The sequence below is a fragment of the Vicia villosa genome, linkage group LG3 (assembly GCF_029867415.1).
Source record: "Vicia villosa cultivar HV-30 ecotype Madison, WI linkage group LG3, Vvil1.0, whole genome shotgun sequence".
NCBI classification, from domain to species: Eukaryota; Viridiplantae; Streptophyta; class Magnoliopsida; order Fabales; family Fabaceae; genus Vicia; species Vicia villosa.
In genome coordinates, this window is record NC_081182.1 from 205,852,350 (window position 1) to 205,879,914 (window position 27,565).

The following is a 27,565-nucleotide window of genomic DNA, read 5'->3' on the forward strand; positions in this document are numbered from 1 at the left end:
GTAAATCATTATAGATTAAGCTCAAACTTTATAGGTATGATCTATACGATATTATGTTTCAATCCAACGGTTGAATTTAAAAAATATTAATTTAAGATGTAGTTTTTGAACGAGTGTAACTCGTGGTGTAACTCTTCGGGTGTAATTTGATCCCTCCTCTATATATATATATATATATATATATATATATATATATATATATATATATATATATATATATATATATATATATATATATATATATATATATATATATATATATATATATAGGGCATATCATATGAGAATGACATATTTATATGAGAATATGAGAATGAATCTGAACCATTGGATTTTAAAATAAATGGTGGAGATTATGCGTGAATCTTTTTTTTCCTCTCTCCTACATTTTGAAATAAATGATGTAGGAGAGAGAAAAAAGATTCACCCATAATCTCCATCATTTATTTTAAAATCCAATGGTTCAGATTCATTCTCACATTCTCATATAAATATGTCATTCTCATATGATATGCCCTATATATATATATATATATATATATATATATATATATATATATATATATATATATATATATATATATATATATAGTTATTTATTGCTTTATATACAATATTTAAAAATTAAATTATTATTTTATATATATAAATTAAATTTTAAATACTTACTTACACCAGTTTTATAATTGATCTGATTAATTAATTTGACTATCCCACTCCATTTAACTTATATATAAACTCTAATGATAAATTAGTTTCCAAGATTAGTTATTTATACACTATAAAATTGACAATTTTTTTTTTACATATAAGCAAAAGTATATTAATAAAGAGTACTCATTAAAAAAAAACAAGTACCAAATTCAGTCAAATGGTACTAGTACTTGTAACCAATTATACCAAACTGAACATTTAATCTTTTTTTCCTAGAGCCTGCCATGACCATGATAAGAATTTGATATTATCAATAATGTCATTTAATATACATTGGATCCCTTTAAGTACCAAATTATTTCTTGAACACCAAATTGACCAAACAGTGGTCCCTAAAAATAAAGCTAATTTGTTCTTCTTCTTTTTCTTTCCCTCCCCGTACCTGTACTGTACCAGCTGTGCAAAAGGTTTCAAAATGATCCACCCCACAACAATCATCCAAACCTAACCACATGAAAATACTCCTCAAATTTTGATTTTTGTCTATAAATTTTAATTTTTTTTAGTGTCCAAGGGTGTCGTTGATAAAAAGAAGGAAAATAAAGCAACTAAAAAATTGGCACTTGGTAGAAACTAGTATTCAACAACTTGAGCTCCACATGGGCCTCAAAACCACCGTTGGCGGTGAAGTACCGGTTCGAGCCCGGTTCGTTGGATGAACCGGGTGGTCTGAAGAGTCTTTGCTCCTCTTTGGAACGACTTTTGGCTTTGGAGAAGAAGCTCTATGATGAAGTCAAGGTAATTTTCTAGCCATTTTTTGAGACAGTGAAAAAGTAAAGGAAAATGAAATGAGTGAAGCTATGCACTATGGAGTTTAGTGTGGTGTGATGTTGAACTTTGGTAGCGTAAGGTCATAGCAGAATTTGACCGTTTATTTAGTGTGAAAATGACATCCTCCTTCTTCTTCCCTTTTTTTCTTGCCTTGTGTATTGACCAAAATAGCCCTAATGTTTGTTTGGGACCAACCGGCCAACCTTTTTTATTCTGGATTGTTTTTAATAATGCTAGATATGTCGAATTTAGTCACATAAATGTTGTTTCCAACTTAGCTTCCTTTTTACAAAACAGAAGTTTGTTGCTTTTATTTTGGCTAAAAGCCTAATTCCATACGATTTATGAACCGGGTATATATGCTAACACGTTCTACGAATTCTTGTTGAATATAGTCTAAAGAAGGTGTGAAGATTGAACATGAAAAGAAATTGTCAGCCCTGCAGAGTCAAGAATACAAAGGAGACGATGAAGCCAAGTTATTCAAAACCAAGACTTCTATAAATAAGCTGCAGTCACTAATTGTTGTTACATCACAAGCTGTGTCTACCACCTCGACCGCTATTGTTGGCCTTAGAGACTCCATTCTTGTTCCTCAGCTTGTTGAGCTTTGTCATGGGTAAGTACTCCTCTTGTGCGATTGTTTTACTGTTATGTTTAATATTTGGTACTGATAAATAATTAAGTTCCCGTATAAGTATAATAGGATCAGTGGCTTGTTTCGATTGACTTATTTAAACTTATCTATTGTTATAAGCACTTGTAAGAGCGCAAGACTCGTTAAGAGAGTTTATGAAAAGAACGTAGGCCATGTCCATAAAATCTTCAATATAGCTTATGAAAACAACTTATACCAGCTTAGCTTATATGAAAACAACTGATGCTAGTTTATTTGAAAATAGCTTGACTTCATTTTATCTTTTGTTACATAAATAACTTATGCATAAGGACTTCTAAGATAAGCGCTTAATTAAGTTGTTCATCCAAACGGGTCCTAGCTTATATAGAAGCCCACTAAACAACCATCCCTACTACTTAAAATGAATGAACTTTAATATATTCATGGGGCCTAAAACTTTCAATATAAAAGAAATCCTATCAATTTGATCTTGTTGTGTCCCTTTATGTGCTAAAAGAAATCCTATCAATTTGATCTTGTTGTGTCCCTTAATGTATTAAATGTGATTTTGAGACTTCATTAGTTATGTTTCCATTATTTAGAATCATACTATTGCTTGCTTTCGATATTTATGCCCGAATTCGTGTAAAGGATGGTGGAATGTGATGATTTCAAGGACTTAAATTCAATATACTCTAAATAAAGGTGATAATATTTTCAAATTTTTTGCCCTCACTTATTTCGTGTGAAAGAAAATTTTGTGGTAGTTGAAAACATTATTTTGGTTGTGTATGTTTTGTAGGTGTTTTATAGATGAAACTTTGAGATATAAAAGATGTATCAATTTGTGGGAGAGAGAAGTTAGAAGATAAATGAAAAGTTATTATTTATGGTTATGTTATTTTTTTTTTTAGGTATAAATTTTGAAGTATCACCATTTTTTTATTTAAAAATTGTGTTAAATTATGTTTTTTAATTATGTTTATATTTTTTAGATAAAATATTGAGAAAAAAATTATTCTTTATAATCTCTTCTTAATTTAATTGTTTTTATCTAATTCTTAGTTATGCCTTATTTGTGTAGTACCATATTTGAAGTATAAAAAAAACTAATCCACTCATTAAACCTTATGTTAGTTTTTTTAAAATTTATTTTATTTTTTATCTCTAATATTAATTATATATCAAATCTTAGTACTTTTCTTACTTTAAGGAATATTTTTAAGAGCAACATATAATAGTAAATCCAAATCATGTACAATATTTTCATATAAATAATATTTGACTCTCTTCAAATGGGCTATTAAAACTCAGACATACATTTAGAGTTCTAAAATATTTTTATTATTAATAGATCAAATTTTAAAAATTTAAATAAAAATTTATATACAATTATAGTTCTAAATTATCTTTTATCATTAGATCAAATTTTAAATATTTAATTTAATATTCATATAAAACAATATTAAACTATTTTTTAAATAAATAATAATTTTTTATAAGTGTTGTCGCGTGCATTGCACGGGTAGACGACTAATTAAATGTAAAATAATTTATGTTTTAATACGTCATTAATAATAAATTGATAAAAATTTGATTATAAAACTATGTTTTACAATGAAGATAAATATTACACCCTTTATTATAGCTTTTGACTACTTTTTGTTATTTATTTATTAAAATTAACAATTTATTTACACTAATTTATAAATAAATGACGTTAAAAATTAAATTATAAGTTAATACTTTATAAAAATTTAACACAATTAACAATATTAGCTGAGTTATTTTCCCACAATTTTTAACTACTTTTAAAGTGAAACTGAATTTACAATAGATCAATTTTAATCACATATGCTTTTATCTCTAGATTGGATGATATTTTTTTTTTGTCTCCAAGAAATATTGTAAACAAACTTATACAAATATTCACTTTAGAAAAAAAAAAAGAAAAAATAGAAAGAAGTTTATTTTAAAATAATTTTATTCATAAATATTAAAAAGGTTAACTTGATAGAATAAAAATATTATTTTCTAAAAATAAGTAGGGTTTTTAATTTTGAATAATAAAATTAATGATTATAACTAATTTATCTTTCACTTAGGTCTATTAACTTTTTAATTAAATTGAACTTAGCAATCAAATCACTCTTTTCCTTAGAGAAATGTGTGGCATCTTGCGTATCTGAATTTTAAGAGAGAAAAAGAAGGCACATCTTGCCGTTCTATTAAGACGGTTAAAGGATCGCGGTCACTATTCTGGCACTGCCGGAATCGTTATCGACTCTTCTCCTCTATCAAGTAGCATCTCCGATTCCGCGGGAATCGCGGAATCTTCTTCTCTTCCACCTTCTTAATTCTCCAATTCATCTCCTCCTTTTGTATTCCACCAAGAAGACAACATCGTGTCCCTCTTTAAGTCTGTGTACCAAGGTTTAATTCTTCATCGTCTTCTTGATTTCTTTTTCTTGTTTTTTGGTTTTTGATGTTTTAAAACGCAATTGCATAATGAAATTGAATGTTTGATTTTTGATGTTTGATGTTAGGTTTTTGGTTTTTAATTTTTGAAATTGAATGTAAACAGAGGTCTATGATATTGAACTGAATTTGAATTTTGATTTTTAATTAAAGTCTTCATAGTCGTCTTGATTTTTAGTTTTTGATGTTTAAAATTGAATGTAAACAGAATTTGATGGAATTTAATTGAATTGAATTTAAAGGATAGTTTTAATACTCATGCTGGACTTGCGCACACGCGTTGGGCTACACATGATGAGCCTGCCCGGCGAAACAGCCATCCCCAGGCCTCAGGCCTGCAAATGAATTTTTAGTTGTTATGAATGGAGTCATAACAAATTATGAGGTTTGCATATCTCATTTCATTTTTCTTGTTAGTATGATTTAGTGCTGAGTATTTTAATTTCAGTTGTCTTCCAATGTGTTAATTAACCATTTTGTGAAGGTTATTATATTATGTTGCATTTTAAAACGTTATTACAATATACCATTTTTATTAATATTTTGTTGTCTTTGGTTCTTTTAAAATATCCATATATGTTTCTTGCAATTAATAACATGGTATGTTTCTTGCCAAAGCACTACCGACGGTATTTCTCACCCCAACACATAATGCAGATATCTAGAGCTGTAAAGTATTTGTAGTTTTGCCAGATTGACTAACAAAAATGGTTGTATTTCTAGGTATATCAGACCATTCCGATCGAGTAAATCACTAGAAATTTCAACTATAATAGATATACCTATAATTGAAAGTATACGAAAAAATAAAAAGTTTAACAAAATAAGTTAAATAACATAATTTAAAAATGCAAATTTTAACAAAAAAAAAAAAAGTCATAAAAGCACTGACCACACAGTTCTTCAAATATTGGCTAACTGAACATTATAACTGCTTCCACTGCCAATGAGAAGTATTCTTCGACGTATAACCCTGCTCATTGTGGTTGTTACAAAATTAGCTTGCTCAAATATTTTCTTTTGCATATAATGTTCATATTGCACTTTGTTTATTTTTTCTATCTCCATTTCAAGAAAAGAAAGTGCCCATTGCACTGAAGAAGCTCTGGAGAAAGAAGAGGCATGTTCTCCCATGGCATACTCAAACTTCAAAAATGAAACTCCACCACCCTGGATATAATATGGAAATGGTTGTTTCAGGGTGGTGGGGTTTCATTTTTGAAGTTTGAGTATGACATGGGAGAACTTGCCTCTTCTTTCTCCAAAGCTTCTTCAGTGCGACAGGCACTTTCTTTTCTTGAAATGGAGATAGAAAAAATAAACAAAGTGCAATATAAACATTATATGCAAAAGGAAATCTTTGAGCAAGCTAATTCTGTAACAACCACAATGAGCAGGGTTATACGTCGAAGAATACTTCTCATTTGCAGTGGAAGCAGTTATAATGTTGCTTTGGCAGTTAGGTCAATCTTTGAAGAACTGTTGGTAAGTGCTTTTATGATTTTTTTTTGGTTAAAATTTGCATTTTTAAATTATGTTGTTAAACTTTTTATTTTTTAGTATACATTGAATTATAGGTATATCTATTATAGTTGAAATTTCTAGTGATTTATTTGATCGGAATGGTCTGATATACCTAGAAATACAATCATTTTTGTTAGTCAATCTGGCAAAACTACAAATACTTTACTAGCTCTAGATATCTGCATTATGTGTTGGGGTGAGAAATACCGTCGGTAGCATGGTTGTCAAACTCGCGGGTAGACTCGTAAACTCTTACGAGTCTAGAAAGCATAAACGAGTAGACCCGCGCATAGAATCGTCTTTTGATAGACTCGAGTAGACACTTGTTGACTCGCATAAACTCGTATGGACTCGCAAGTCTATCACGAGTTTTCGAGTCTATCGTTATTTTTTTATTTTGTTTTTTTAACCAAAAAAGGCCCAAATTCCCCAAAGATCTTTTATTTTTTAAAATACCTTATTTTGTTTTGTTTGTACGAGAATTAGAAAGTATCTCTCCTAGTCTCTTATACGGTATTTCCATGGAGATATGACTCCAAAATTAAAGAGGTTTGCAATTTGGGTTAAAGTTTAACTTGTAGCTCATATGGTTGTGAAAGAAATTGGAGTTTCTTTAAAATGGTAATGAATTATTATTTATTTGTTTATAGATTTGATTTTTATTTTTTTTAAAACATTGAGTTTAATTCTTATTTGCTTTGTAAGTTCATTTCAAGAGAAGAAATATGTTGCATAAAAAAATAATTTAGTCTATTTCATGTGCAATTAGAAATTGAAAAGTAGAAAAGAAAAAATGAAGAGTGTTATTCTTTCATTTGAAGATATCATTTAGATTATGAATAGATAACTGAAGATACTAATAAAGAAAATATGCAAATTAAATTTAATGTTGATCCAGATGATGTTATTATTAATAATATTATGGAAGATGATGTTGTTGTTACTAATGTTGTGAAGTAGTGGTGGTGGAAATGTTGAATTAGGTGGAAGTGGAACTTCAAGAAAACTAACATTGGCTAATGATTAAGAAGATGTTTCATTTGGGGCAGAGTTTGGTGATGATACTCAAGATACTGATGAAGAAGACGACAATGATGATTTTACTAGAGCTTTCTATGTTTGAAGCCATTAACATATGTGTTATGTTTTTTTTCTATATGTAGTAGCCAATTGACAAGATACTTTAAGTCTTCAACTACATACTTTATTTTTTATGTTATTGTCTTTTTGTTTTCTAACAAATTTGTTATGAAGTATGACATTTAAGTTTTAATGTTAATAGGTGTTCTATTATACATATTTGTGTCATATATGAGGAATTTACAAGTTTAAAAATATAGGAGTATCATATATGTGTCACTTACATGTTTTTTTAATTAATTTGAATTTTGCATAGACTCGTACGAGTTTACGAGTCGAGTCTGCGAGTCGCGTCTACGGACCCTTTACGAGTCTGAGTAGACTCGCGAGTTTGACAACCTTGGTCGGTAGTGCTTTGGCAAGAAACATACCATGTTATTAATTGCAAGAAATATATATGGATGTTTTAAAAGAACCAAAGACAACAAAATATTAATAAAAATGGTATATTGTAATAACGTTTTAAAATGCAACATAATACTAATAAATGTAAAAAAATAATAACCTTCACAAAATGGTTAATGAACATATGCGCTATTACAGTAACGTCTTTTTCTATGAAGGGGGACACATGTATCGCCATGAAATTTGCCATTGATATTTCTTGATGAATCATGATATTTCTTAACTGAATAAGGGTATTTGCCACCAAATTTGCCATTGTTTTTCATACCATTGTGCAAATCTTCCTAACTCATAGGTTTGTGCAATGTATCTTAACTATCTAAGAAAACTTAGTCCAACATTTATATAGTTATTTGCAAGCACAATAACAACCAAATAACTACTTTTGTCATTTGTCATTTTGTTAAGTGTTTTATTTTAAGATGCCATGTAATAACTGAATCTTTTTCCCAATACTCTTTAAGCAAATTAAAATTTCATTCATTGATTTGCATACAGTAAGAAATCACAATTGATATTTAATTTTTGGGAAAAAATGCGATAAATTCTGTCAATATTATATAGTAAAGTTTGTTTTTAATAAAAAAAAAGATATATGTTTGTTTCAATTAAACAAATAAAATTTTAATTTGATTAATTACAATTAATTTGGTTTCTTTTTTGTTTGTTTTAAATTCCATGGTAAAATATATATTATTCTTTAATCTCTTTCTCTTATAAATTTGAGAAATCAAATTACTACCAAAATTACTATGCCAATCTTTAACATTTTTTCTAATTGTAGCACGTTGCATTTTCAAAGGGCAATTTAAAGATTTTTTTTTTAAATAACCATGTATTAAAAAAAATTACGCAAATAACCACGTTTCAGAAAAAAATACGCAAATAATCAGGTTTCAGAAAACCTTGACACCAAGGCGCCATGTGAGATGGCGCCACCATTGTACCAGATGAAGGGAGGCGCCATTTGGGATGACTCCTATGTGCAGCTTTTCTGCAATAAGCCATATCAGATGGCGCCTTGGTGCATTTGTTTTTTTCTTCTAAATAATTGACAATGGACAATTGAACAAAGACGCCAAAGATTTTCATTAAGATAAAACGATTACATAATAGGAATACAATTACATAGAATTTAATTATTGTTCGGATTTTGAAAATAACTATTGCGAGATCGCCTAGTTTGTTGTTGTACTCTAGGACCTTCTTCTTGTGGTTGGGTTGAGGGCCCCGTGAAATCAATGCGTTCAGCGTCTATGTAATCCGTCAGATCAAATTCTTCTGACGTCCCGCTTGCAAATAATCGTTGACCCATGTTGTCAAAGTTTAGTCGCATCGGTGGGGGGTAGGATCAATGCGAACTCGATAAAATTGCTCATCCGAAAAAGTGGGGTAGATTGGAATTGGATTTTGTGGAGTTTGGTACATATAGGTTTGTTGGCCAGTATGGTGTGATGGTTGGCTGTAGATGGGGTTGGTTGGGGAATATTGTTCATGCATGCTGTCATACCCCAAAATTTGCCCATCATATTTATTCATATTTCAGTCCATCTGACCTTCAAATGCTCAAAGATACACAAGAAGGAAGCAGGCAGTCTCCCTCCTAAACAATAAAGGACCAAAACTAGGGTTTTGTTTCTTTCCAAGAAAAATCAACTTCTGATACCTCAAGTGGACTTCATGGTCTCTCATATGCTTCAAAGGGTCCTCACCTCAAGTTTCAAGCTCTGATTCCTAAGATTGCTCAATCAATTGCTCAAATAATCAATAGGCGACTAGTTTGACCTAAAAGTCAACTATGGTCAAAGTATAGTCAAAATTCCTGATTTTTGGTCAAAATCCTCCTTTTGAGGTATCATTCATCATTTTATCAAGGGTTGATCATGATTCATCAAGAAAAGCTCAAAAATCAATAAAACTCAATAGTTCCTAAATTAGGGTTTTTAACCTAAAGTCAACTGAACTTTGACCAGCCATAACTTTCACATGGAACATCATAAATTTCCCAACCAAAGCTCAATTTGAAGGAAATTGAATTCTATGCAACTTTGTCTCTCACATGCCAAGTATAAAAATGCTTCATTTAAGAGATATGACTTAAAACATTATAGGTCCTTTTGAAAATCAACCAAAAGTCATCTTTTTCAAAAGAGCATACAAGGAGCATGGAAAACTATTTTGACATGAGACCAAAGACATTGGTTAGAGGACTCTTCAAGGTTTCTAAAAAGTCCAAAAACTTGAAAAAATGTTGAAATATGAGGAAATGGCAAGGTGCATAAGTTCACCTATTTTCAAGGGCATGTATGAAGAGAAAAGGTTCAAAACTCCAAATATTTCCAAATGGGCCTATATTATTTCCATCCAATCTTTATCTTAGGCTCATGCACGCCCCAAAACAAGAGCCTTTTATTTTTTATTGTTTTATTAATTATTTTATGGTTTTTAATCATTTTAAATCATAAATTAATTATATAAAATAGTAAAGACACAAAATATTTTTTTTTTGGTTTATTTTTGTGAATCCAATATTCAATTTAAATCATGGCCAAGGTGATTGGAGAAGATTGATCAAAAATAGAAATATTAAGATTTGATTTCCAATCAAAATTTTTGCATATTTCCATATCATAAAAAGATTGGATTTCTCTCCAAATATTTGACCTAATCTCCTCTCTATATATATCTAAACCTAAACAAACAAGTGGGGACGAAAACCCTAGCCCTTAGAGTACCTCCAAAAGTTCCAAAAAATCTCAAGAAAAGTTGAATTTTCGTTTTGATATTTGGAGTTCTTTTCACGTCCAACCAATCATCCCAGGTTGCTCACCAGGTGCCCAAGTACAGGTAAGGACCCTAGACTCACTCCCATGCTACGAATACATGCATATCCCATCACTCATATTTCTCTTATTTTGGTTTGCTTTCGTTTTACATGTACCATGGCCTTTTAACGTGTTTTGATGTTTGCTCTAAGTTTATGGTGAATAATAGAAGGGATTTGAACCTTAAAACTGAAGCTCAGACGCATGTGGTGTGATTCACTATTATTAGGGATTCACACTTTTTTCTTTCAAAACTCATGGGGCCAGGCCGAATCCGTCCAAACAAGGGGCTTCCTCATAATCGCAAGAGGTTAATCAAGGGATCTGGGCGTTTTACTTGATTCATTAACGTGGATTTTTTTAAGTTTTTTTATTTGCAGGTTCGCTACGAAATTGTCATAGCTAATGCTCGGAAAACCGTAGCTAAACCGTGCCAGGACTGTAGCTAAAAATTCTGCAGTTCTTCATTGGAGAAGACGATACGCGTGGAGCCATACTATTGGTCGGTCAACAAAGCTTCTACCTCTCTTCGCCTTTGATTCGCTAGTCAGCATTATCCTGGGCCCACTTTGACTTTTCTCCACTATATTGCTTCAATTTAATTTTTATAGGATTGTCCCATAGGATCCAGTACCTGCTGCACGCGTTTGACCACCATGCACCCCTCTTCGACTGCCATCAGATACACACATGGATTGATCCAACATCTCCAGGCGTGCTCCCTCACCATGGACCCTCACAAGCCATGCACACAGGATTCAAAGCTAAGTTTTTTAATTTCCTTTTTTTTTTAATTACATAAATGTTTTATTATAATTATTATTAGTTTTTTACCATTGTAAATTAGCTTTTGTAACAAATTTTTTGTATAATTATTTATATTTAGTCGAGAATTCGATTTTCTTTATAATCCTTTAATTTTAAATTTTTATATACTTAATTAATTAAATGTTAGGTTTTACCCTATAATTATTAAGTTTTGTTTGGTTTATCTATTTAATCGAACTGTCGATTTCATTAACCTTTTGGGATTTCTGTAACATCATTTATTTTTTATTTGCCTTTTTGGGTTAAAAAGACGAATAGTCAAGGGATCTTTAATGCACTAAAATTTCTCTTCTTTGTGCCTAATTTTCAAGATTAATCAAAGATCCTTCAGCCACGCGCCATGTAACAACCCGTTTTTTTTAGTATTTATTTTATTATAATATTTTATATATATATTTTTTTAGAGAGTTAATTAATTATTTAACTATTATGAGACTTAATTATTAATTTAATTAATTAAACTTGAGTGCATTTGTGTTTAATAGAATTAATTAAATTATTAGAGAGTTAGATTAATTGGGCCTATTTATTAGAGTTATAAACATTTGGGGGGTGTTATTAATTTTTAAAGCCCAATATAATAAATAAAGATAGTAACAGAGGAAACAAGGGGTAGAGACATCATTTTATCATTTTGTTGGTTTTCAAGAATAGAAGTGGAGGAGAGGAACAAGAAGAGGAAGCTAGGGTTTTGGAGGAGAAAACAAGAGGTAAGGGGGAGAATCCCTAATCTTTGTGGGCTAGTATAATGGGGTAATTGGTAGATTAACATCTATATTTATCCATAGTTAATCTCACAAAATGTGTGGTTTAATTTCTGTGTTAGTATAGTAAAATCTGTTGATAAATTGAAATTGAAAAAAATGCTGGAAATGAGTGTTCCTGTGTCCATATACTGATGCTTGACGGATGATACTGCTTGTCGTATAGCTAGCACATGCCGGTTTTTGTTTTGCTCTCATTTACTCGCTATTGTTGCTACAGATGGAAACATGAACGAACACCCTGTATTGTATGAAAATGCTGCTGTTGTCTAGCTAGTGGCCAAAGAAAACGTGAATTCAACAACCTAGTTAGTAATGGAATGCTATTGTTTTAGCTATTGATTCAATTAAAAAATGAACTACCAATACCCTTAATGAATAGAAAGTGCTACTACTACTAATTATTTGTCCATTGAATTAAAAAAAAAAAAACGTGGACCTACTACCCATCACCTTCTTTCAATTATTCTTGGCTAATGATGCTAGCCTATTAAACATCACATGATAGTGTGATGCTACTACATACTGTAGCGCTGTGACTAGTAAGAATAAGGATAAGGACCACATAATATAGTGATAACATGGTGATTGTTTGGCCACAATTCAAACAGAGAGATCACTTCCACCCCCACGGCTACTGTAGGTAGCTGTTACTTCAATGATATATGAACTACACTCACAATTCCTTAATGGGAATATATATATATATATATATATATATATATATATATATATATATATATATATATATATATATATATATATATATATATATAAAATATATATATATATATATATACATATATGTTTTAGACTAATTAGTAAAATAAACATATTTTAATGAAAGTGATTTTTAGATAAACTAATATATTCCTAATAGAGATAGTAATTGGATTGTATTCTATTATAGTCAAAAATTGAAAATTGGGAATAGCTAGATGATAAAATACTAATGTCTTGTTGGTTTAATATGAAAGTGGGTAAATCATATAAAATTGACAAATTGTGAGTTAGCATATGATAGTGATAATTATTAGTGTTAATTAAAATGGTGGATTTGAAATTGTGTGTTGGCTATTATATGTTGTTGCACCCCAATTTTTGACCTCTAAGATCCCATCATTTTCTAAAGTATTATGATCATTATCATTATCATTTATCATTATCATTTATCATCATGCATATTTTTATGGGTTAAATAGTGTTCACCCCCCTGCCAAATAAGCGATATTCAGTTTTCCCCCTCATTAAAAAAAATTTAGCCTTTGCCCCTTAACAAATAAAGATTCTCTAGAGGGAAACCTTAATGAGGGAGATTCCATCAGAAATGCCTACGTGTAATGGATCTTGTGGCTTATGTGGCATGGTTGTGACACGGTGGCAGTGTCTCCTCATATTTCTTCATCCTTATATACATAATCCCCCTTGCAATTTTAGGGTTTAACATTGTTAGAAACTTGAAATGGGGAAGAAGAAGCGTGCGTGTAAGAAAAAGGTTCCGCCACCGTCAAAGGCCACCAAACCGCCGTCACAGTCCAAGCAAAGGAAGAAAAAGGAGCAGGAGGCGGTAAAGCCCAAGACGGAGAAGCAAGTCAGGCATGCAAACAAGAACGAAGAAGGAGGAACCTCCGTTCATGATGAGGAGGTATGTGTACCTAGTCTTTCGTTTTTTCAGTTAGGATTAGTATCAATGCTGGGTTTTTGTAATGTATGATTATTCTGATTTCAGTTTAACGATAAGTTCAGTGCTGTAATCCAATATGGTGGGGAGTGGATGGCTTTGAGGGATGTAAAAAGGGTTTCATTAATGGATGTAGGCCCTTTGTGGGAGTGGATGGCTGCCATCTTAAAACAAAGTATGGTGGTCAGTTGCTAATTGCTGTAGGGAGGGACCCTAATGATCAGTATTTTCCACTTGCTTTTGGGGTTGTGGAGACAGAAACAAAAGAAAGCTGGAAGTGGTTCTTGGAGCTGTTGATTAATGATGTGGGCCAGAGCAACAAATATGTGTTCATATCAGACCAACAAAAGGTATGTTTTCATGAGACTTTTGTCAACCTCTATAGTTATTGTTGTGTGTTACTAATGTAATTCAACTTGCAGGGTCTTGTTGCAGTCTTTGAAGAGATGTTTGAAAGAATTGAGCACAGGGTTTGTTTAAGGCATCTATATGCCAATTTCAAGAAAAAATTTGGAGGGGGTGCACTCATTAGAGATCTAATGATGGAGGCTGCAAAAGCCACTTACTACCAAGGCTGGTTACAAAAGATGAATGAATTGAAGTTGATAGATCTTGATGCCTGGACATGGTTAATGGGTGTTCCTCCAAAGTCATGGTGTAAGCATGCTTTTTCCTTTTACCCTAAATGTGATGTACTAATGAATAACATATCTGAATCATTTAATGCTACCATTTTAAGTGTAAGAGACAAACCTATTTTGACCATGTGTGAGTGGATTAGGCTGTACTTGATGAATAGATGTTCTGCCTCATCAGCCAAACTAAAAAAATGGCCTCATAAAGTAATGCCAATACCTAGGAAGAGATGTCGCGGGCGAAAAATCGTTTTGTTCCTCTTTTTTGTGGATGAGACACCTGATGCCTTCTTTGGGCTCGAGTGCTCATAAAAAATGATTTTTCTTTTGTTTCGACCAAACTTTTTATTATTTCCAAAGGAGGAAAAGGAAAAAAGCTGCAATAACCTAAAAGTGGGGGGAGATCTTGGGTAAGAGGGTTGGTTATACGAAGGGAAGGTATTAGCACCCAACGTATCTATAGTACTCTATAGGTTTCTTTACTTTGTTTTTCATTCCATGTTACGGTGGAGGTTCTTGTGAAATAGGTGGGACCTAAGGTGTTTGTTTGATTATGCTCGCAAAGATCATCGCGATCCTCTGCATACATATCCCGTAGAGGGAATCAGAGCATCTGTAGCTCGGGTCTACGGGTGCTAAGGTTTGAATGGTTTTTTTTGTTTTGTTTTGCTCGCCAAGGATCGACCTTGTGCCTACGTATTCTCAAAGGGATGTTGAGAAAGTCAGAGCAATCGTAGTTCCCACTTATGCTAGTGGAAGCAAAGGAAAATAGACAAATGTCGTCTAAATGTTAGATGTATCTAATCTATATCATCACATACATCTGTTTGATTTTTGTTTGTTTAACCAGCCTTGTGGCAAAAACTTTCAATGAAGTCAGCCTTGTGACAAAAAGTTTTGATTAATCAGCCAGCCTCGTGGCAAAAGTTTCAATGAAGTCAGCCTTGTGACAAAAACTTTGATTAATCAGCCAGTATGGTGGCAAAACGGTTTGATTGATTAGCCAGCCTTGTGGCAAAAAAAAGTTTGATTGATTAGCCAGACTTGTGGCAAAAAAAGTTTGATTTTGATTGATTGATTGTTTGTGATGATATAGAAGAGATACTCCTAGCATAGAGATGAAAAATGTCTAATCTCCTAGGGTATTTGTTTGGGATATTGGGGATGCTTATAAGAAGCCCGTGGGTCCTTGTACGAAGCCCAAGAGGAGGCTATCCGAGGGTCCTTGCATTGTAAGCCCAAGAGGAGGCTATGGGAGGGACAATCCAGGGTCCTTGCATTGTAAGCCCAAGAGGAGGCTATGGGAGGGTCACTCATTTGTACAAAGCCCAAGGGGAGGCATGGTATAGTTGGTTTGAGCTCTTAGAGCGATTTCACCGGGAAACCATACTCTATGTCCTAACCTAAACTAGGGAGATTCTTTGCACGAAGCCCAATAGGAGGCTATGGGGAACCTAGTGTTGTACTAAGTTGAACAAGTATATATAACACAATCACAAGTATGAACAAGTACGAACAAACATGAACAAGTACATGAACAAATATGAACAGTTATACATATATGACAAAGTGTGTGTATATAATGGAGTTTATGAAGGAAATATACCTGTAAGCATGATCCATTTGTATACACAGGGCTCGGGACTCACACTCGAGGAGAGGTCCACTTGGATTTATTCAAAGCTATGTAAACAGGTATTTACAAAGGGCTTGGGACTTATACCTACATGGAGGCCCGTGGTATATTTTTGGGAAGATTTAAAGAAAAACCTTCATTTTTGGTTTGTTACTCAAAGTTAAAAATCAAACTGATCGAGATATGTACAAAAAGGCGTACAATGAAATACCTAATTTCATGTACTAGAGTGGGTATGTACAAAAGGGCTTGGGACTTATACCTACATGGAGGCCCATGGTATTTGAGAAACATGGTTGATTGCTTTATTTACAGACGCGTCGTTTGAAAAACTGTTTGAAAGTTTGTTCGTTTTGAAAGAGTTTTCTGTACAAAGAAAAACTGTATAAAAGAAAAAAGAGTGGGTCTTATACTCTCTAATATTCGAGAGGCCCCACTTCGTTTTGAAAATCAATGGATCAATTAAAAAGATTTAATAAAAAAGAAGTGGTTTATCATTTTGAAAAAGAATCGCGATCGCTCGTTTTAAAACGATTTGAATTTGACAAAAGTCAACTTAATTAAGTTAAAACAAGTTTTAATGCTTAATTAAGACCTAAATGATTAGGGTTTGATCACAAAAAATATTTACAAGTGATTAGGTTAAAAATTAAATGAAAAACAATATTTAAAGTATTTAAAAACACTTAAAAATGTATCATTTTAAACCTAATTAAAAACATATTAAATAAATCTTTTTTTTGTGATTTTTTTTTGATATTCATGAAATATATGTGTTAAATAAAGAGTGTACAAAAAATGAATGAAAAATGAATCAATTTGATGTGTTAATTAATTAATTGAAGTTGTAAAAGAAAATGAAAGAAAATAGTGTTAAAAAAGAGGGTTTGGTCTCACAAGGGTTTGAACCCACGACCTGGAGGTTACCAACCAAAACACTTGCCAACTGAGCTGCGCGCGCAGCTTGTAAGTAACACGCTTCCAATTAATTATATTTTAAAACGAACCATTTGAATTTCTGAACAAAAAATGGCGCCAAGAACACATCCCTAACTTGATTTTGAATTTTCTGAAAACTGAGTTGTTTTGATCAATCAAAGGGTCTATCTCACTCGGTTTTTCACGAGGAACATGATGGTGCCCTCATAATTCATTTATTTCCACTCTAAGGGGGTCAATTTTGTGATGAACACGAAGAACCCTAATTCTATAATTCACTCTGAAATTGTGTATAGTTGATGAATTATGAAATTGATTGAGGGCTATTGATCAGTGATAGTGCAGAAACAAAATGGTAAACCAGTTTTTCATTTATGATGCATGTATGTATGAGTTTGAAGTTGATAGGCACTTACCTCAAAAATGCCAAAGCTGGAGATCGAATTTTGCAGTAGAGGAGTTCCAGTTGTTATTTCTTGATCTGAACACCTTCAGTGGACCTTATGAAACATGTTTGGATGCTTAGAGCAGTTTGAATTCACCTGAGCATGGCCATAGTACCCGATCTGCAGTTGCTTCAAGTATGAATCAAGCTTGGTGATTATGAGGTTACAGATCATATGTGAGTGCTTGGATAGTTCATATGTGGTGTATGGATGATGTTAGAAGTGGTAGTTTGGACAGAATTGAGCCTGAACAAAAATTGGCATGATAAGTCTCATGTTATGCATATTTGGAGGTGAGATGATGATTTTGAGTTTTCAGGTGTTTTGGGGTGTATGAGTGATTCAGACACATCATATATGACATTTAGAAGTTGTTGGAAGCATCACTTTGTTCAGAACTTGCAAGGTTTGGAGGTTGAGTTTTCTACCTCACTTTGAAACACATGACTTGTAATTCAAGAAAGAAGGGAGAAAACCTATAATTGTGAGGTTTTGGTGTGATTTGCAATGAAGTTTGGACCTCTATTTATAGGCCAAGAGTTCTGAATGCAGAGCTTTGCAACTTGCTTCAAAGTTTGGTGATTTGGCTTAAGGGATAGAAAGGAATCTTTCACATTTAATGCAATGGTTAAAAGTAACTAAACCATGGTTATTTTGGCCAAGCTTCTTATCTCTTTCCTATCTGATCTTAAATCAGAAAAATATCATTCAATCATTGCTTTGGTGTGTCATTACTTGCATTATTTGGCAAATTGGTTCATAACTTTGCAAAAATGGCTTGAAATTTCAAGTGAAATGGTCACTAATGTCAAAATTCAAAACCATAGCTACACTCCATATTTTTTCATGCTCTTGGACATTTTGGAAAGCTCATGTTATACACTTCAAAACTCTAGTTGAAAGTTCCTTCAAGACCTTTAAGGAAATGGGTGAAAAAGATCCATGAACTTTGAGAAAAATGAAGTTTTAAGTGAAGTTTTCAAAAAGTACCAACTTTGAAGCTCCATATCTCTTAAATGGTTGATCTTATGGAAAAAAATTATATGTGTCAAAGTTGTTTATTGGATCAAAATCTACAACTTTCATGTTGGAGGTTTTTTTCAGTTTGTAGGTGAAATTTTGAGAAATTCCCATCCAAAGTTTGGAAAAAACCATGAAAAACACTTAGAAATTTTTCTAAGTATGGAAAGTCAAACTTTTGACTTTTTGATTCTTGATTGATTTTCTTGATTTTTCTTGATCAAATGACTTCTCATACCATATATTGATGATTTTCAACTTCAAAATTCATGGTTGACCAAAATTCCCCAAAAGTCAATGGTGATCTTGTACAGTTGACTTTTTCAGACGAATCGCGTTTCTGGAGATTTCAAATGAAACATGCTATCCTCACCATATGAATGGTATGAATGGACCACATTGAAGCATTAGAGGATATTGAGCCATGTTTTGAGTTGTGGCACCATGTCCTGATTAAAAAGTCAGTTGTTCAGTGAATTAGGTCAAAAACCCTAATTGTCGACCTGATGAGATTGATGACTGTAGGTCTTGAATTGAGATGCAATTTCCATTGGATATTGTCATAGGGATTATTTGAGGATGATTAAAACTTTTGATTGACTTCCTGGGGATTTTTAGGGTTTCCCAAATGTGATCCCTGATTTCAGTCCCTGATAGTTCAAAACCCTGATCTGAGGATTTGTCTGATCAATCTTTGTGTAGGAGATGTTATGAGCCAATGGATTAGGTCAAAATGATGCACTTGAGGTCTTGATATCATGTCCCAAGCCATTAGGTCAAATTCTGAGCAAAAGTCAGGAGTGTGCTGTCTTCAGTCAAAACCCTAATTCAGTCGATTCAAAGCTGTTGAGTTTGTTGAAATGAATCTCTGAGGACCAAATGTTGATTATTGATGAAGATGATTCATTTGAGATGAAGGGAGAACAAAACCCTAATTGATTGTTACTTGTACTGATGAGTGATTTCTTGATTAAATCCCTGCTGAGTCACAAGTAACAAACACAAGCTATGCAATTTGTTAGAGATGCAAATGATGCATATGCAAATGATATGAGGTGGTATCTTAGGTCAAAAATTGGGGTATGACAGATGCCCCTATTTAAGTTTCTTCAACCTGAGACATGAAGATTGAAAATCTTTGTTTTGATAGGGTGGAAGAGACTTAAATATCAGAAGACGCAAATTTTGGACCTAAGATACCAAAATTGCGAATGATGCAAGGATATCTTTACCGAGGGAATATCAAACTGACTCCACTGGGGAAAAGAGGTTGGGAAGGATGTCTCAATCCGTTTTAGGAAGAGAATCCATTTCTTTTCGGGAAAGCAAGTGTATGCTTCACCGGGGAATGATAGTTTTCCTATAAGTCCAATCAATGGTGAAGAAATGTGGCCTGAGGTAGATGCTGATCCAATAATGCCCCCCATGTACAAGAGAGGTCCTGGCAGGCCTAAGAAATTAAGGATTAGGGAGTGTGGAGAAGAAGGTGCTAGAAGAAGGAGATTACCAGGTGTGTCTTATAGGTGCACCATTTGTGACAAATTTGGTCACAATGCTCAAACTTGCAAAAGCACAACTCAGAATCCCAATGCACTTAAAAGAAAGGTATGTCTAGTCCCTATCACAGCTCAAAATGTTTTTTCAACCTGTATATGAAATTAACAAATGCTGTTCTTCATTCATGTAGAAAAAGGTTAAGTTGGATGCTCAAACTGCTGCAACTCATGGAGCTGAGTCTGGTGCAACTGATGTAGCCCAAACTGCTGCAACTGATGGAGTTCAAACTGATGCAACTCATGGAGCTGAGTCTGGTGCAACTGATGTGGCCCAAACTGCTGCAACTGATGGAGTCCAAACTGCTGCAACAGATGGAGTTCAAACTGAGACACATCAGACTGATTTTTTTGGAGACATCACTGATGATGTGATCTCAAGCCTGCCAGAGTTTAACTCTACCCAATGCTCTGCTGTGGATGGAACCTCACAAAGGAGAGGTAAGAAAAAGATGTCACCTACCAAGCCAATCAAGAGGAGGACAAGTGAAAGACAGAAGTTGTTCTGGTTTAAAAAACCAATAACTAGCCCAGGTGCTACCTCTGAACAACCAATATCAGTGACTGATGAAGATAACAATGATGAGTCAAGGCGTTGAAGGATAGAAAAACACTTAGAAAGGGGGGGGTTTGAATAAGTGTAGCTTTAAAAACTTGACAGATAAAAATAAATTGCACAGTTATTTTTATCCTGGTTCGTTGTTAACTAAACTACTCCAGTCCACCCCCGCAGAGATGATTTACCTCAACTGAGGATTTAATCCACTAATCGCACGGATTACAATGGTTCTCCACTTAGTCAGCAACTAAGTCTTCCAGAGTCTTCTGATCACACACTGATCACTCCAGGAACAACTGCTTAGATACCCTCTAAGACTTTTCTAGAGTCTACTGATCCACACGATCACTCTAGTTACAACCTGCTTAGATCACTTCTAAGACTTCCTAGAGTATTCTGATCCACACGATCACTCTAGTTCCTTACAACTTAATGTAATCAATTCTAAGAGTTTACAAATGCTTCTTAAAAGCGATAATCACAACTGTGATATTTCTCTTAACGTTTAAGCTTAATCTCACTAATATATTACAACAGCAATGTAGTGAGCTTTGATGAAGATGAAGATTCTGAGCTTTGATTTGAACAGCGCTTCAGCAAGTTAATTTGAGTTGTTTGTTCAGGATCGTTAACCTTGCTTCTCATCAGAACTTCATATTTATAGGCGTTGGAGAAGATGACCGTTGAGTGCATTTAATGCTTTGCATGTTCCGTACAGCATCGCATTTAATGTTATACGCTTTTGTCAACTACCTCGAGCCTTGTTCACGCTGTGTCTACTGACGTAGCCTAGAATAGCTTTTAACGTTCCTTTTGTCAGTCAGCGTAGCTTGCCACTTGTACTTTCTTCTGATCTGATGTTTGTGAATACAACGTTTGAATATCATCAGAGTCAAACAGCTTGGTGCATAGCATCTTCTGATCTTCTGACCTTGAAGTGCTTCTGAGCGTGATACCATCAGAACTTCAGTGCTTCTGTTCTCTTGTTCTTCTGATGCTTCCATAGACCCATGTTCTGATTCTGCTTCGACCATCTTCTGATGTCTTGCCAGACCATGTTCTGATGTTGCATGCTGAACCCTTTGAGACAAAGCTTCTGAGCGCTGAATTATGCGTACTCTTTATATATATTTCCTGAAAAGGAAATTGCATTGGATTAGAGTACCATATTATCTTAAGCAAAATTCATATTATTGTTATCATCAAAACTAAGATAATTGATCAGAACAAATCTTGTTCTAACAATCTCCCCCTTTTTGATGATGACAAAAACATATATAAATGATATGAATTTGCGATCAGAAAGAACAGATGGCAAAAGACAAATTACACAGCTATAGCATAAGCATATGAATATGTCTCCCCCTGAGATTAACAATCTCCCCCTGAGATAAATAATCTCCCCCGGAAATAAATACTCGAAGAACTTTAATAAAAGACTTCCCTGATTATTTCGGTAGAGACGATCATATAAGCTTCTGTCTTCAGAGAATTCATAGCTTCTGACTTCTGCTTCCATAGGACAGCTTCAGAACTAGAATTTCTTTAGATTCCTAGAACACTCACAGCTTCTGATTCCTGCTTCCATCTAGGACAGCTTCAGAACTTGAATTTCTTTGATCTTCTGAACATTCACAGCTTCTGACTTCTGCTTCCATCTAGGACAGCTTCAGAACTTGAATTTCTTTGATCTTCTGAACATTCACAGCTTCTGATTTCTGCTTCCATTTAGGACAGCTTCAGAACTTGAGTTTTCTGGATCTTTAGAACATTCGCAGCTTCTGATTTCTGCTTCCCTCGGATAGCTTCAGAGCTTTGAATTTCTACCAACATCACTTCATGCTAGATTTGTATCAGAACATTGTTGAATGTACCAGAGCATCATCAGAGCATCTCTACATCCTGAAATGTTACAGAACAAAAACTAAACGACAAAAGTCAGCATGAACGAGTTAGAACATAAAATGTATATTTGAACACATAATATGTATCAGAGCCATATAGGCTAAAATAATGTATCAGAGCAAATAGAATTTTGTCAGATCAAATAGACAAATATGGATCAAATTCTATTATCAGTGCTTCTGATTCATTCTTCTTTCTTGCTTCTGATTTCTGAAGCTTGACAGCACTCAGCTTGCTTCAGTTTCCATGGTTTTGCTTCTTGTGTTTGCTTTGAAGATTCTCTTCACTTCTTTATACCTGCAAAACACTTAAACCATATAGAACTTGCAGTTCTTGTTAGTGAATGTGTGGGAGCTTTACCCAGCAACTGATAGATTTAATCAAATCATTTATCATTTATCTTCTCCCCCTTTTTGTCATAACATCAAAAAGAATATTTCAAAAAGATTCAGATGAATAAAACGACAAATAAAAACACTGGAATGTAAAAACAAAGAAACTTTTTATTGAAAATCAAAAATATTACAAGAGAGGATGTTTAACAAGCAGATGCAACAAGGAAAGAAAAACTACTAAGACCAAATCCTAAGACCCTAGCTAAGACAAAGTCTGTGCCAGCATGCCATGAAGGAGTGAAACGCCTCATTGACTGCTTCTTGGGCTTCCAGGCGAGGGGTCAGGGAGACTTGGTTCTGATGCAGATCTTCCACAATCCTTATCAGAGACAACATTCTCAGCGGGTGAAGATGAAGAGATTTCTTCGGAATGGGCTGAGGGAGAGGAAAGGTTAGATGAAGAGGAAGTTGAGTCTAGAAGGAAACAAGATGAGGAAGAAGATGGAGATGATGGAGGGCTTTCACCAGGAGGATGAAACACACGTCTAGAATAGTTTCCAGATAACATTGCTTCGAATGGATTCACCTTGAGAGGGTCATAGGTGATCTTTATCTTTTTGGGTTTGGGGGGAGATGTTTCAACAACTTTCCTTTTGTTGTTTTGATCTTTTTCATGGTTTCCTGGGCTTGATGAGGAGTTCATAATGGATTTGCAGATAATGAACGGGTAGGGTTTGATATGAATGCAAAAGGATAGAGTGAATAGAGAGAATATGAGAGGGAAAAGAAACGTTTGAAGAATATAAGAAGAAAAAAAAACTGAAAGAGAGTTAATGATGAAAAACATTTAATGTTACGTGACGTGAGGAGAGATAATAAAGACAAATGAGGTGACTAGCACAGTTACCTATGGTCGGCGTCCCTTCAACTGCACGCGCGCTTATCCATGAATAGTAACGACAGGTTTACCATCCCGAGATAAAACGTTACAGCTGTTTTGCTTTAAAAGAGGTTCTGAATCAACTTAGACAATGAAACGTTAGTAATAACCGAATCATAATTTCTAAAAGATTTCAATCAGAACTTCTGATTAAAAAAAAATAGTCCACTTTCACTTCAGAAGATACTCATACATAAGAACTTCTCATCTTCTCATTCTGGGCATAAATCCATACTGATGTTCTTCAGAATGAACTTAAACCTATCTTCAGCCAGGGGTTTTGTAAAGATATCAGCCCATTGATGGTCTGTATCAACAAAGTTTAAAGATATAACACCCTTCTGAACATAGTCCCTTATGAAATGATGTTTAATCTCAATATGTTTAGCTTTTGAATGAAGAATAGGGTTCTTAGATAAACATATAGCAGAAGTATTATCATAGAATATAGGAATGTTACTCTCAAATATCTGATAATCTTCTAACTGACTCTTCATCCAGAGCATCTGTGTACTGCAACCAGCAGCAGCGACATATTCTGCTTCTGTGGTTGATAGAGCAATAGTTGCTTGCTTCTTGCTGTACCAGGAGATCAAATGACTTCCAAGAAATTGGCAACTTCCTGAAGTACTCTTTCTTTCAATTCTGTCTCCAGCATAGTCAGCATCGCAGAATCCTACTAAGTTGTATTCTTTAGATTTTCTGTAAACTAAGCCAACATTAGTAGTACCTTTCAGATACCTTAGAATTCTCTTAACAGCAGTTAAATGAGATTCTCTAGGATCTGATTGGAATCTAGCACACAAACAAACACTGAACAAAATGTCAGGTCTAGAAGCAGTCAGATATAGAAGAGATCCAATCATACCTCTGTATAACTTCTGATCTACCTTCTTACTTACCTCATCCTTACCTAGGATGCATGTTGGATGCATAGGAGTTTTGGCTTCTTTGCAGTCCAGAAGATTAAACTTCTTCAGAAGTTCCTTCACATACTTGGTTTGGTGAACATACGTTCCTTCTGATGTTTGATTTATTTGTATTCCAAGGAAATACTTGAGTTCTCCCATCATGCTCATTTCAAACTCAGCCTGCATAGACTCAGCAAACTCCTTTCCAAGTGTAGCATTAGATGTTCCAAAAATAATATCATCTACATATATTTGACAAATTAAAATATCCCTTTTAAAGGTTTTACAAAAAAGAGTAGTGTCCACTTTTCCTCTAGTGAAACCATTATCCAGAAGGAAAGAACTTAAGCGTTCATACCAAGCTCTGGGAGCCTGTTTCAATCCATACAATGATTTCTTTAGTTTAAAAACATGATTAGGAGACATAGGGTCTTCAAAACCAGGAGGTTGATGGACATAAACTTCTTCATCTATATAACCATTTAAGAAGGCACTCTTAACATCCATTTGATAGAGAGTGATGTTATGTTGAGTGGCAAATGAAATTAATAGACGAATAGATTCTAACCTGGCCACTGGTGCAAAGGTTTCTGTATAGTCAATCCCTTCTTGCTGACTATAACCCTGAGCCACCAGTCTGGCTTTGTTCCTTACCACTTCACCTTTCTCACTGAGCTTGTTTCTGAAGACCCATTTGGTACCGATTATATTGAATCCATCTGGTCTAGGAACAAGATCCCAAACATCATTCCTTGTAAACTGATTCAGTTCTTCTTGCATAGCAATTATCCAGTCTGGATCTTCTAGAGCATGATCAACAGAAGTTGGCTCGATCAAAGATACAAGACCTAATTGACAATCTGCATTGTTCTTAAGGAATGCTCTTGTTCTGATTGGATCATCTTTCTTTCCAAGAATGACATCTTCTGAATGACCAGAGATGAGTCTGGATGATCTTCTGACAGATGGTTCTTCAGATATGCTTAGATTCTCCAGAGAAGCTGATACTTGATCTTCAGATTCTTTGCTTCTGAGAAGCTCTGCTTCTGATGCTTTGCTTCTTGGCTCAACAACTTCTGATATATCAATATCACAATCTGCAAAATTATCAAACTGCTTTGGTTTTTCAGAACCAAGCTTATCATCAAACCTGATATTGATTGATTCTTCTACAATCAATGTTTCAGTATTGTATACCCTGTAGCCTTTTGAGCGTTCAGAATATCCAAGAAGGAAACACTTTTGTGCTTTGGAATCAAACTTACCAAGATGATCTTTAGTGTTCAGAATAAAGCATACACATCCAAAAGGATGGAAATATGAAATGTTGGGCTTTCTATTCTTCCACAATTCATAGGGAGTCTTATTTAGAATAGGTCTGATAGAGATTCTATTCTGAATATAGCATGCAGTGTTTATTGCTTCTGCCCAGAAATGCTTAGCCATATTGGTTTCATTGATCATGGTTCTGGCCATTTCTTGCAGAGTCCTATTCTTTCGTTCTACAACCCCATTTTGCTGTGGAGTTCTAGGACAAGAGAAATCATGGGCAATACCATTCTCTTTGAAGAATTCTTCAAAGGATATGTTCTCAAATTCACCACCATGATCACTTCTGACCTTTATGATTTTACACTCTTTTTCAGATTGAATCTGAATGCAGAAATCAAAGAACACTGAATGAGTCTCATCCTTGTGTTTCAAGAATTTTACCCATGTCCAGCGGCTATAATCATCTACGATGACTAATCCATATTTCTTCCCTCTGACAGATGCTGTTTTGACTGGGCCAAACAGATCAATGTGCAAGAGTTCTAATGGCCTTGAGGTAGAAACAACATTCTTAGACTTGAATGCAGGTTTGGAGAACTTGCCCTTCTGACATGCTTCACAAAGAGCATCTGATTTGAATTTCAGATTAGGGAGTCCTCTGCCAAGATTCAGTTTGTTAATCTGAGAAATCTTTCTCAAACTAGCATGACCTAATCTTCTGTGCCAGACCCACTGCTCTTCAGAAACAGACATAAGACAAGTCACCTTCTGACTCATAAGATCTTGCAGATCTGTCTTATAAATGTTGTTCTTTCTCTTGCCTGTAAATAGGATTGAGCCATCCTTCTGATTTACAGCCTTGCAAGACTCTTGATTAAAGATTATATCATAACCATTGTCACTCAATTGACTGATAGATAAGAGGTTATGTGTTAATCCTTCTACAAGAATTACATTAGAAATGGAAGGAGAGTTACCAGACTTTATAGTTCCAGAGCCAATTATCTTGCCCTTCTGATCTCCTCCAAACTTGACTTCTCCTCCAGACTTAAGCACCAGGTCTTGGAACATAGACCTTCTTCCTGTCATGTGTCGTGAGCATCCAGAGTCCAGGTACCATGACATGTTGTGCTTTGTCCTTTTTGCAGTCAAGGATATCTGCAATAGGAATAATCTTATCCTTAGGTACCCACATCTTTTTGGGTCCTTTCTTCTTAGATTTTCTCAAGTTCTGATTGAACTTGGGTTTAACATTGTAAGCAATAGGAGGAACAGCATGATAATTCTTAATGTGAGTTTCATGATATTTCCTAGGTTGTGTCACATGCTTTTTGGTGTGTGTTATGTGAAAACTTTGAGCATGTGAAGTGTGCCTAATATCATGGGAGTGGCCATACTTGAACTGATCATACAATGGCTTGTATGTGAATTTCATTTCATCAACAGGTTCAAGTTTGTATGGGGTTTCACCCTCAAAACCAATGCCAACTCTTTTGTTTCCAGACACAGCATATATCATAGAAGCTAGCTGACTTCTGCCAATACTTCTAGATAAGAACTTCCTGAAACTTAAATCATATTCTTTCAGAATATGGTTTAGACTAGGAGTGGATTTTTCTGAATCAGAAGGAGATCCAACATTATTGGATAATTTTAAAAGTTTTT

At 34.0% G+C, this 27,565-nt stretch overlaps 1 long non-coding RNA gene across 2 annotated transcripts; it reads left to right on the top strand.

Annotated features, from left to right (window-relative positions):
• The first annotated feature begins 989 nt into the window (after positions 1 to 989).
• On the top strand, positions 990 to 7,786 carry LOC131593371 (uncharacterized). 2 transcript variants are annotated; one of them, XR_009280931.1, is made up of 3 exons: positions 990 to 1,452; positions 1,881 to 4,967; positions 7,064 to 7,786. It is a non-coding gene; the product is annotated as an uncharacterized LOC131593371 (long non-coding RNA). The 2 variants fall into 2 exon arrangements; XR_009280932.1 differs by having other exon boundaries at positions 7,067 to 7,786.
• The last annotated feature ends 19,779 nt before the right edge of the window (positions 7,787 to 27,565 follow it).